Source organism: Podarcis erhardii, assembly GCF_964252035.2.
Source record: "Podarcis erhardii genome assembly, chromosome: 8".
NCBI lineage: Eukaryota > Metazoa > Chordata > Lepidosauria > Squamata > Lacertidae > Podarcis > Podarcis erhardii.
The window spans coordinates 18,369,701-18,381,742 of record NC_138499.1 but is presented as its reverse complement, the minus strand read 5'-3'; the positions used below and the strand labels follow the sequence as shown (position 1 = coordinate 18,381,742).

Genomic DNA, 12,042 nt, shown 5'->3' with positions numbered 1-12,042 from the left:
CACATTTGTCCATGTTCTGACAACTCCATTCCTGATTATTGTAACACACTTGATGTGGGGCTGCCTTTGTTTCTGTCCCAGAAGCTGCAGCTAGTGGAGAAGGTAGCAGCCAGACTGCTTATGCAAACGGGTTACTGGCGGCATGCTATTCTGAGAGAGTTTCTGTTCTTTTAATGGACAAATTAAAAGGCATTGACCCAGACAGAACTGAAAGGACTTTCCAGGACAAAAGATGACAGCCATCTAGCCTATTATATTGAAGGTTATTAAAACTGCTATATAAAATTAATAGATGATACAGACTGGTGGTGTCTCTCTATAGGCCATGCAAATCTTCCCAACAAACTGCACTTGTCAGCTCCACCCCTGGCTTTATTAGAACCTAACTCCACAGTTTCTTCTTTCCAAATCTTTCAGTTTCCACCATTGTTTTAGAGAGTATTCACTCTTCCTTCCTTCCACCTCCATTCTACCCTACACTTTTTGCATTCTTCTGCTTGATTGTGTTATTTTCCGCGGAATTGCTTTGCCACTTGGGGCTGCAAGAGAAAGAAAAATATCTCTCCCAACGTGATGTTTCAGAAACAATTAAGGCTGGATTTTCTGTATTGATGTTTGAAATGTTAGCACAGCAAGCAGACACAAGACGGGTTGCCTAGAGGGCTGGGCTCCTGGTAAAGTATTGTTCTTACTTGCAACTCACAACGTCTTGTGCTTAAAAAAGAAAGACAAAAAATGAAGAACTCTAAAGCAACGCTAACTTTTGAGAAAACGAAGTTTCTCGTCAAATATTTGTTCAACAAAAACCCAAGTGTAAGTCCCCCTCCTCACAGGGTTAGACTCCTCTAGTCCAGCATTCTGTTCTCACAGTGGGCAACCAGATGCCTATGGGAAGCCTGCAAGTGAAATTCTTTACAATATTTTTGCTATGCTTTTATATATCAAAATTATCTGTTCAGGGTTTCTGGAAGGGCTGGCAGTAAAGGACATACGCAGAGGTGAAGAACATGAAACTCTCAAAAACCAAGTGATATCAGTACTCTGTCTTAATGATATGTACAGATAATCCTCGTTTTGCGTGGGGGTTGAAATGTTATCAATAAGTATCACCGTTCGTGAAGCCTTTAATGTGTCATGGGATATTTTCATTGTTGTTTTCTGCTGTAGTGCAACACTGCTACCCTTCAGGATAATAAAATGAAAATAATAATAATAATAAGGCTTACATCCAAAAAGGGGAGAATGGGACTGTAGCCATAAATGCTTCAATAAATATATAAATCATAGCTGTGATTCTTGCAATGTAGGGGATTGGACTTCAAAATCTACAATTCTATAAGCAGGAACAGTAGAGTTGACATGTCATCTCTTACAGGATATCACTTTTGGATACTATGTTGATTGCTTTTTCATTTATACCCTTTAATTTTTGCCAGAAAGGAAGCCAAAGCATCACTACAAGAATGTTGCACATATTTGCCTTACCTTAAAAATTGGGGCGGGGGGTTATGGAAAGAAGAAGAATAAGCTTCCTATTGAGCTTGGAATTCAGCTGGCTTCCATGTATGGAGGTAGTGGTTCAGGCCTTTGCTAAACTATTCCCTAGAAAGTATTTAGGCTGCAATCCTGTATATGCTTTTACCTTGGAGTAAGTCCCATTGAACTTCAGTGGCCTTCCTTCTTAGTAGGTATGCAGGACTCTGTGCTACTAGCAGCAAATGGGGGGCTGGTCCAGGGTCATCATACACCCCACAATGCCACTGTGGTGTAGTGGTTCAGAGCGGTGGACTCGCAATCTAGTGAACCGGGTTTGATTCCCTGCTCCTCCACATGCAGCTGCTGGGTAACCTTGGGCTAGTCACACTTCTCTGAAGTCACTCAGCCCCACTCACCTCACAGAGTGTTTGTTGTGGGGAAAGAAGGGAAAGGAGATTGTTAGCCACTTTGAGATTCCTTAGGGTAGTGATAAAGCAGGATATCAAATCCAAACTCTTCTTCTTCTTCCTCAAGGCAGCCCCAGGCAGCCAGGCTAGCTCTGCCTCATGCTCCCAAGGCTGCATCCTCAACTGGGGGACTGGGAGAGCCTTGATTGGTTTGCATTAGGGTGGAACATTTTTTGTCAGAACTTTGAAGTCCACCCCCCCCTTTATTTATTGTTTCTAGAGTGGGGGTCAATGCTGTTCCTCCTTGGGAAATTGGAGGAAAACCCTGACATAGCCATGCTTCTGGATGGCACTCAGCATCTCTGTCTGCCACCAAAACCTCCCAGGCTGCTGCAAAGAGCTGTGACAGGGCCTCACCAGCTCCCAGCTAGGCAAATGTTTGTTTTTTGTGGGAGTGCATGTCAGCATGCAGAGGGCCAGGAGGCCAGCTGGCTAGCCCCAAGCTGGGCCGTCTCCTTCCAGTCTTCCCGCTTCGAAGACCATCGGCATCTGCTCCGACATAAATCAGGGACCCGGGCTTCAAAGCCAGGGCACACGATCAGCAGAGTGAACTGCACACACAGAATAGGCGTGTGGCTTGTGGAAGCATACTACAAGTACAGATTTATTAATCATAAATCAGGACAAAGAAACATGTCGTCTATCTCTCTTGTCTTCTCAGAGAGAACAGGAAAAGGAAAAGCTATACACAACGGAAGTTCCCAGCAAGCTGTGCTGGAATGTAAACAGACCTGTGACACGCAACAATTCCACACGTCTGCTCCTTAAGGTGGAATGGAAATGTCAACACCAAAGAGCTGACAGGGCCTCACCAGCTCCCAGCCAGGAAAATGTTTGTTTTTGTGGGAGTGAGACATGGTGGGATGGGGCGACGCCATTTTCTGGTTTGCTTCAGGCAGCAAAATGTATTGGGACAATTCTGGCAGAAGAAGAAACAGTAGCTACAAAACAGTAGGGTGCCCCTTGAGAAAAAGGGAGAATGCTGATGAAACCTAGTACTCTCAATTTTCTCGTTGTCTCTTTATCTTTCTGTCAGCATTAGGACTTCTATATTACTGAGAATGTTTCATAGAACAGAATTTTGGAGATTTTCTTCCCTAGGGCTTCCTTCCTTTCTGTTTTAATTTCTTTATTTCATACTTGTTGCTTCTATATAACTTAAAAGTTTTTCGAGATCAACCTACAGTAAGAATAAAAAGAAATAATATTTAAACCCCCCTTATTTCAGTGAGGTTTAAATTAAGGTTACCAGATTTTTTTCAATGAATCTGGGGACACTTTTCAACTTCAGTTGAAGGGGATGGATTTTGTCAGGGGACTGATTTGTAAATCCGGGGACTGTCCCCGGGAAACGGGGATGTCTGGTAACCTTAGTTTAAATGTGGTTGATTTTTTATTCCTAGTGTATTTGATTCTGATTATTTGGATTCTTATTGTAAAACCCACCAATTAAAATATAGAAAGAACAGCAGGAAGAAGAAATGAAACCTCTCCTTTCAGAGACACTAGACCCTCTATTATCATATACCAGGGACAAATTATAGGAGATGTGCTACTTCAAGGTTTCATAGGTAGCTGAGACTACCGGGCTCCCCAAAGCAGCAGACAGGAGTAGACAAATCTCAGTTTGATCCCCCAAGCCTGCTTGGTGTCCCTGGACTTGTTTGACAACTTTACATATTGTCTTCAAAAATCAAATAACTTTCTGAGGTCTTCAAAAAGCAGGTTAGTCTGTGAACCACAGGTCAGAAAATAGTTTCACTGGTTGGCCACACTGAGGACAGGCTTTTGTGTGAAGGTCCAGGGCCCTGGAGTGCTAAATGACCCCTTGACCACAGCCCCAAACACAATCCACCTGCCATGAAATGTGTCCTGCCACACACTTGGCGACCACTTGATTTTTCCATCATAGATAGATGGAGGAAGAAGGAAATTGCTTGTTGGGCTCCATTCAACTTGGGGAGCCACCAGCTGCACAGATCCAATCAAGAAGTACTATTACACTCGTTTTTTCTATTTTCACTCAGTCATAAATTGGCAAGAGCAGTCCAGTACTGACACATTTCTACTTCACAGAACAACTAGTAAGTAATGCTGAGGGACTTGGAAACCTCAAGCATTTGTCTGCATTATGTAGTATTAATTGAGCCATGAATTCCCAAATGGACAATCAACTTGGCTCTTGGATTCTACAGAGCAGAGGTCATGATAACCTGCCTTAACCATTTCCTCTTTTGTTAGCCTTCTGTGGTTTTCCACAGTTCCAATGTCTAATAAATTGAGATTCAACAAGATGATTGGTGGTTCTGCTTGAGACAGGTATTCCCAGATGCAATCTATACAAGATTAATTTAATCTTGAACAGAACTGGTACGATCTTCATGTGCTTTACAGGCAGCAATGTACTTTTTTATGGTGCCTTGCTCAAAGTGGTCCAGGGCATAGTATGAAGACACAATGTACATCCACCCTTTGGGAGCCATGCAGATTTGTGTCCAGAAAGGTCACATGCTGTGCTGTACAGAGAACTGCCCTCTGTTTGAAAGGCTTTTAGAGGGCAGTCCTCTATCTAAAGGACAGTCCAGTCCAAATGCAATTTAAAGAACTCTGGGTTGTTGTTTTTAAAAGGAAAGCAAAACAAATCTTGAGAGGGGGTCGCAAGGCACATGTGACTCCGGTAATGGTTGCTGAATACTGAATACTGATACTGGGTTTTGTTTTTTTGCCTATGTGAAAAAAGAATGTAAATCCTGACAGGAGTGGGTGTGCTTAGCTTTAATAATATGTATGGATGCTTTCAGGACATCTAAGAGGTCTGAAAACATGTCTGAATGAGTTCTTAATCCTGGTATGCCTCAGAAAACCACTCACTGGACATCGCAAATGGGAAGAGTGCTGTCCTATGCAGGTCTTGGCCTTCCATGGCATCTAGATGGCCACTCTGTGAAGAGAATGCTGGACTAGATGGGCCTTTAGCCCATGGCTGGCCTACCCATGAGGTAGGGTGAGGCAACTGCCTCAGACAGCAGGATCCACAGGGGCAGCAGATTCAGCTTCAAAAAATGCATTGCCTGCTGCTGTTGTTGCACTGGCAGCGACAGCTGTGACATCATCATCATCATCATTTATTATTATTTATACCCTGCCCATCTGGCTGGGTTTCCCCAGCCACTCTGGGCAGTTTCCAACCGAATATTAAAAACACAATACAGCATCAAACATTAAAAACTTCCCTAAACAGGGCTGCCTTCCGATGTCTTTTAAAAGTAAGATAGTCACTTATTGACTTGACATCTGCTGGGAGGGCGTTCCACAGGGCAAGCACCACTACCAAGAAGGCCTGGTTCCCTGTAACCTCACTTCTCGCAGCGAGGGAAGAGGGAACCTCCAGAAGGCCCTCAGCGCTGGACCTCAGTGTCTGGGATGAATGATAGGGGTGGAGACGCTCCTTCAGGTATATAGGACCAAGGCCTGTGACTGGGGCTGGATCTGCCACCTCCTTGACCGTCACCCCCCATGCCTCCTCTACCAAAGCCTTTTGGTGAACAGGAGGTGCTACTGGTCTGCTCCCACGCTTGTTCCTGGTGTAGACCTTAACTCACCCTTTCTTCCCTGGCATGGAGGCTCCATTCTGTGGTTCATCTCACATGTCAAAATGCCTTTGGCTTGATCCACCAGGGCTCTCCTTGTGTCCTTATCCTGGATTAGTCTCCTCTTTCCTGCTTTCTTATTTACCTCTACGTTTATTGTACTCTTATGGTTTGTTTATTTAGAACTATGTTTGTGCTATATAGAGCTTTCTTCCACTTCCATTTAATATGGGAGGGGGGGGAGAGATAAGCTTTCTGCTCTCCCCCTCCCCCTTTTAATAAAATATGTCTTTGTGCATGTCAACTCACATTTACATCTGACTGCTGAAATGAAATTCTTTGGTTAGGAAGGAGAACAAAGGCGCATCAGCCAAGTCATGAGCATGAGGTGCAGCCATTATCCTCGGCTTTAGATAATTCTTCCACCATGAAAGGAAGCACAATGTCGGCCTCCACAATAGTAGAGAAGCAAGGATGGAGGTGAAAAGTTCAGTCAGCAAGTTACTACATTATCTTTTGTGGAAGCTACAGCAGTGAAAATACTCCGCTTTGGGTCTTTCTATTTATAGTTTCTCATTTAATTTATAAATGTTAGCATAAGGCAAGTATGATTTATGACTACATGTTTCTCATCTCTTTCCTGCTTCTACTGTAGATATTTCAGCCGTTTTGACTTCAGCCTGTCACTCTTCCCATCTAGCAGTACTTGCTCATCATGAAACCTGAGGCTGGTCTTTTCTTTCTCTCTCTCCCCTGACCCAATACAGTGGTACTTCGGGTTAAGAACTGAATTCGTTATGGAGGTCCATTCTTAACCTGAAACTGTTCTTAATCTGAGGTACCACTTTAGCTAATGGGGCCTCCCGCTACCTCCATGCGATTTCTGTTCTCAACCTGAAGCAAAGTTCTTAATCTGAGGTACTATTTCTGGGTTAGCAAAGTCTGTAACCTGAAGCGTCTGTAACCTGAGCAAGCACTGTATACAATGGGATACGCCTCTTGTCAAAGTTGTAGGCTCTAATGAAATAAATTCAAAGTCAAGGCAACCTATATATTTGCCAAGAATATCAGAATTTTGAAATCTGTGCAGATTATTGTTACAGTATCATAGAATTGTTAAGTTGGAAGAGACCCCAAGGACCATCTAGTCGAAACCCCTGCATTGCAGGAATCTCAGCTAAAGCATCCACGACAGATGGCCATGCACCTGTGAGTTTGCGGGTGTTAAAATCTAACTCAGCCTTCCGATCCCTGGATGCAGCAAGTCTTAAGATGGAAGACAGGCTTGCTTCCAGTGTTGAGGTGATCACCTGAGTGATGGGTTATTACAGTAACAAAGGAAAGGTGATGGGCCATTATGAGAGCAAAGTAAAAGGGGCTCTGTACCAGATGGTAAATTGGTGGGGCCCCTCCTTCAGCTCTTAGATAGTTAGAAGGACTAAGCCTGAGTTAGAGAGCACAGTTTGCTGTGATGTGACCTAGAGGGGAAAAGCTGCGGACTGAAAAAGCAGGAAAAGAGCCATGACTGAACTGAATTCAAGGTTGTGGCTGTGGGAGAAACAGGATCTTTTTGGGGTGTTAATGCCATGAACCTCTCTAGAGTGACTGGGGCAACTCAGTCCGATGGGTGGGTACAAATTGTTGTTGTTGATTGTTATTGTTGTTATTGGTTCAGGTTGTATATGTGTGTAAATAAACCATATATCATAAAGACACCACAGTCTTGCCTGTGACTTATTCTCAAAAGAAATCACAAATCCTGGATAAGAGCCTGGAATCCCTGGAATCTCACACCACTTGGAGATCAGGCTAACTTGCAACATTAGGTTGATTTGCATAATTTCTCCTCTGTTACATCATTTTATTCTTTGTACTCTCAGTACAGAGAACAGCAATGAGATATTTGAGCACCCTTCCCTGCTCCCGGTCAGTGGAAATCTTAGTGGAAATTTCTCCTCTGGCTTTGATTTAACACAGAGCATCACTTTCAAGCATATCTTCCGAACCACCAGGAAAACGTGTGTGAGAGAGAAAGAGAAAGGTGAATTGTCTACACCCAGTACCACATACTGGTATTGCATGCAGCTGCAGCAAATTGAAACAATTATAACAGATAATAATTTGGTAACTTCACACAGGAGTTGGTAAGAAGGACTTAGCCTTTTCGCGCTGTATCAAGCTAATGATCCTCTGCCTCCCTTTGCACTTGCTCTTGCATTGGTTCCTGGGTGATGGCATCCTGGCTTTCCCTGCACTACAGCTTGTCAAGCTCCAATGGGACATCCGTCATGTAAAACAGCACATAGCAGCTAGGAGCTGTGGCAGCAATCACCAAGAGCCTTAGTCCCTGCAGTCCTATGTCAGCTTGTAAGATGAGGCAACTGCCAGGGTAGCATCTGCTGTGTTTGGCCATTGCCAATACATCTGTGTCAAGGAAACTGATCAACAATGTTCAACAATCCCATATTTCTAATTCCATTTTTTTTTCTCCATTTTTCCCCTCACTGGCCCATTTGTTGGGATGCATATGATTCCATTTGCCTGTTGTGCTTGAAGAAGCAGCTCACTTGGTGGGGCTAAGCCACAACGCTAACTTCCTAGCAGCAGTGTTGCTACTATGTACCTAAAGGGTGAGGACAATGCACTGGAGGTGTCAGGGTTGTGTGGGTGCACTGGTGGGAGAAGTGGGTTGGTTCCATTGGAGCGCCTTCACCACCCCAACCTCCCCACCACCTCACCCTCTCAGTAAGCAGCTGGCAAGCTAACAATGTGGATCCACTCAATGAGCTACTGGTTAGGTGAGAAGGGTTGACGCTGTGCTGGGCCTGGGAGTAACCCATGAAATGTGGTCCAGGACCGGTCCAGAATCTGAAGGTTCCGCTGGGAGTCAGTCCAACAGGGCCAAGGCAGGAAACCAGGCAATGACAGGGACAGGATCTAGCATACAGCAATGTTGCTCCTGCAACCTGGGGCGGGGTCCGACAGCCTTTTATCTTTGTCGGGGTAGCAGCCAGTCCTGATCCTTCAGCAACTCACCTGCCTGTTCCGCCTGAAGGCGAGCACTCCTCCTGCAAGTACTCAGGTCTCTCCTTCTCTCAGACCTTAGTCTCTGCAGCTCGGGAGACGTCGGTGGATTACTAGACCCAGTGGACGCCTCAGCCTCACCTGACCCAACTGGTAGTGGAGCAGCTATAAGTGATGGCCCAGCTGAAGGGAATGGGGTAATCCCCACATCTGGAGCCAGGGCAGGCTCAGGCCCCTGACTCGACCCAGAAGGTTCTTGTTGCAGGGGAACCTGTGCAGACTGGTACTCTTCAGGATCAGGCACCAGACTTGGTTCAGATGATGCCTGAGGCAAAGGATCCAGTGCAGACTGAGTCTCCTCTGGTTCCAAATCCAAGCCCAAGTCCCAGGCCATCACAGATAGAATCATAGAATCATAGAGTTGGAAGAGACCACAAGGGCCATCGAGTGCAACCCCCTGCCAAGCAGGAAACACCATCAGAGCACTCCTGACATATGGTTGTCAAGCCTCTGCTTAAAGACCTCCAAAGAAGGAGACTCCACCACACTCCTTGGCAGCAAATTCCACTGTCGAACAGCTCTTACTGTCAGGAAGTTCTTCCTAATGTTTAGGTGGAAGATGCAATCTGTGGTTACACATGTGATTGCACAATCTATGTGCAGTCCTTAGCATGTGGGATCACATATTAGAAAAGTAACTCCGATGTACCCATGACTGCTTCTGGAAGGCATTTCACTGAATTCAGTTCTTGCTGAACTCTCTAAATGAATTCATTGGCTCAAGTCAGGATGCAAACCTTGATGTAATGTGCACCTCAAATTCTTTGATTTTAATCTGCGGGAGAAATTTTCCCTTTCAAGTACAGAGGCTCATGCCAAATTCTCCATCAGTCAGATTTTATTCAGCAATTCATCAAAGAGTCTGCAATAGCTTTCCCTTCAGACACACACTATGTAGAAAAAATATATGTCATCCGAGGTGTTCATCCTTTACCCAGCCACCTACCGCCAACCCATTGCCTCCCCCTCTCCAACCCAGCCACAGTTATTGGAAATGCAACACACTAACTCAACCCATTTTTACTTTACGAATCAAAACCCTCCCTGTACCTTATATGGAACTGTTCTTCGCTTTAATATTCAACTGTTATGTTACTCCTAAATTGGTTCTTATCAGTTTTGTGGTCAGGTTGTATGCTTGCATAAATGACTCGGGCCTCACTGATAATGCGTTTAACAAAACAAAACAAAACAAAACAAAACAAAACAAAACAAAACAAATTCTCTCAAATCTAAACTGGATAATAACTTGTTTCCTTCTTCTTTCTCATTCACCCACTTTCTTCCAAGCTCTCCTTGACCAGCCAGCTTTCTTGTTCTGCTATTGTGTTTCTGGCTGTAACTCTGGAACAGAGCAACACTGAGGCCGCTGGCCCCAAATATCCTCCAACTTTCTTTTCCCCAGTATGGAATTCCCCACTGGAATGCGATTAACCACCCCATGCCAGTTGATACTTTCAGCTGTGAGCCACCAAGTGTGGAATAATTAAGAGATGAAAAAAAACGGGAAAATAATATGCATTTGCTCATTCCTATCAACCAGCTCCAGTGGATGTTGAAACAATTCTATCTTCACACACCTGCCTGCTAAGCATCAAACATTTTTGATACTGTCGAAATGACTCGACAACAGTTATCTCTGCACTGCTATTAAAGCATTAGTCATTTTTATCTTCTATATGTTAATAGCTTTAATGGAGAAAAATGTCCTCCCCCAGCCTTCAGATCTCATCTCATGGTCTTTTTACTGCACATCAACCCTCCTACACATCCCCAATGAGGCACATTTTTGTTCATAAATGATTTTCTTTCAACCCTCTAATTGCAGGGAAAGTTCAAATTAGATCCTGAAACATTAAGAATTCATCCACTGACCTGCATCTAATATCTCAGGGAGCACTGCAGTAAACAAGTGTAAATGAAGAGGAGTAACTGGTACTGAGTATTAATTGCCCTGTATAGAAAATAACCTTTGCTCTGAAGCACAGAGGAAAGTTGTGGCTGTATTCATATACTCTAGAAAGGGAGAACGGTACCGGTTTATTTACAATAGAAATTCATTCAAAGGTTGTGGTCATTGCAATCCCAAATCTTATAGTAACATCTCGTATACTTTTTATGAATCTATTGCATGATATGTCATACTGTTCTCTCACTTGCATCAAAGAGTTTTATATGTGTTGATAATAAGTGCAGTATTATATTTTAACCATTTAACAACATGCATACTCATGATACAGCATTTTGTTCAGAAAATGATCTCTGGTAATCTCTTCGAAGTCAATTTCATGCACTCCAGAGCAAAGTATGCATGTGTAAGAATGAATGTGTTTATTCAGCAATAAGTACGGAATTCATACCTTTATAAAAAGATGTTTGTGATACCTTATTATGTGCATTTGTTTTGGAAGGGAAGGCATGTCCTATTTTGGATACTGCACCAGGCATGTCAAACACCTTAATGCAGCCTTGGGAAAGCTTATGGATCCTTTCAAAATGTAGAAATGAAGGGTTGACACAGCTATAAGTGTAATCTACTTCTGAAGACAATTGCAAGGAGTTTTGTTTAATATTGCAAGCAAACATGCAGCAAAATTCTGACTTTTTATGAGATAATAATTCACTTGGGAGCCAGTGTGGTGTAGTGGTTAAGAGCGGTAGTCTCCTAATCTGGGGAACCGGGTTCGCGTCTCCGCTCCTCCACATGCAGCTGCTGGGTGACCTTGGGCCAGTCACACTTCTCTGAAGTCTCTCAGCCCCACTCACCTCACAGAGTGTTTGTTGTGGGGGAGGAAGGGAAAGGAGAATGTTAGCCGCTTTGAGACTCCTGAAGGGGAGTGAAAGGCGGGATATCAAATCCAAACTCTTCTTCTTCTTCTTCTTCTTGTTACTTATTTAAAGAAGCCACCCTGTTTTTTGAACTAGTACTGTAAATAAATTAAAGGTTGGATTCAGCTAACTTTAACCCAGGGTAGAACCACTGAAATTAATAGATCTAAGTTTGTCATGATCAATTAATTTCAATGGGTCTACTCTGAGTAAACATTAGTTGAATATGACCCTAAGTCACTGTATACCTGTAGAACCTGTTATCTTCCAAGGAAATTGTTACCTCCCAGATGTTGTTGGACTCCTACCCCCATCATCCCTGACCATTGGTCATGCTGGCTGGAGCTAATGGGAGCTGAAATCAAACAATATCTGGGAGGCCACATTTTCTCCACCCCCTGCAGCAGAAGGCAACAGAAGCTGATCCTGTGCCTACACCAGCAGTGATAAAGGGCTTCTTATATTTCATTATATACAGAGAAGGTTGTAATGTGACAGCTTATGCTGAATTACAGGGTGTTACGTCACCTTGCAGATGTTTGTGCAAAGATATATTTCGAAAGCTATAATCAAGCAATATGGATAATAAAATATCT

General features: G+C 43.6%; 1 long non-coding RNA gene across 1 annotated transcript in view; it reads right to left on the bottom strand.

Moving 5' to 3' along the window:
• Window positions 1-11,500, bottom strand: part of LOC309349151 — a 217,692-nt gene extending 206,192 nt beyond the window's left edge. Inside the window, exon 1 of the long non-coding RNA XR_014159772.1 lies at window positions 11,242-11,500. This is a non-coding gene — a long non-coding RNA (uncharacterized lncRNA). The remainder of the gene's footprint in view (window positions 1-11,241) is intronic.
• Between the last annotated feature and the right edge of the window lie 542 nt (window positions 11,501-12,042).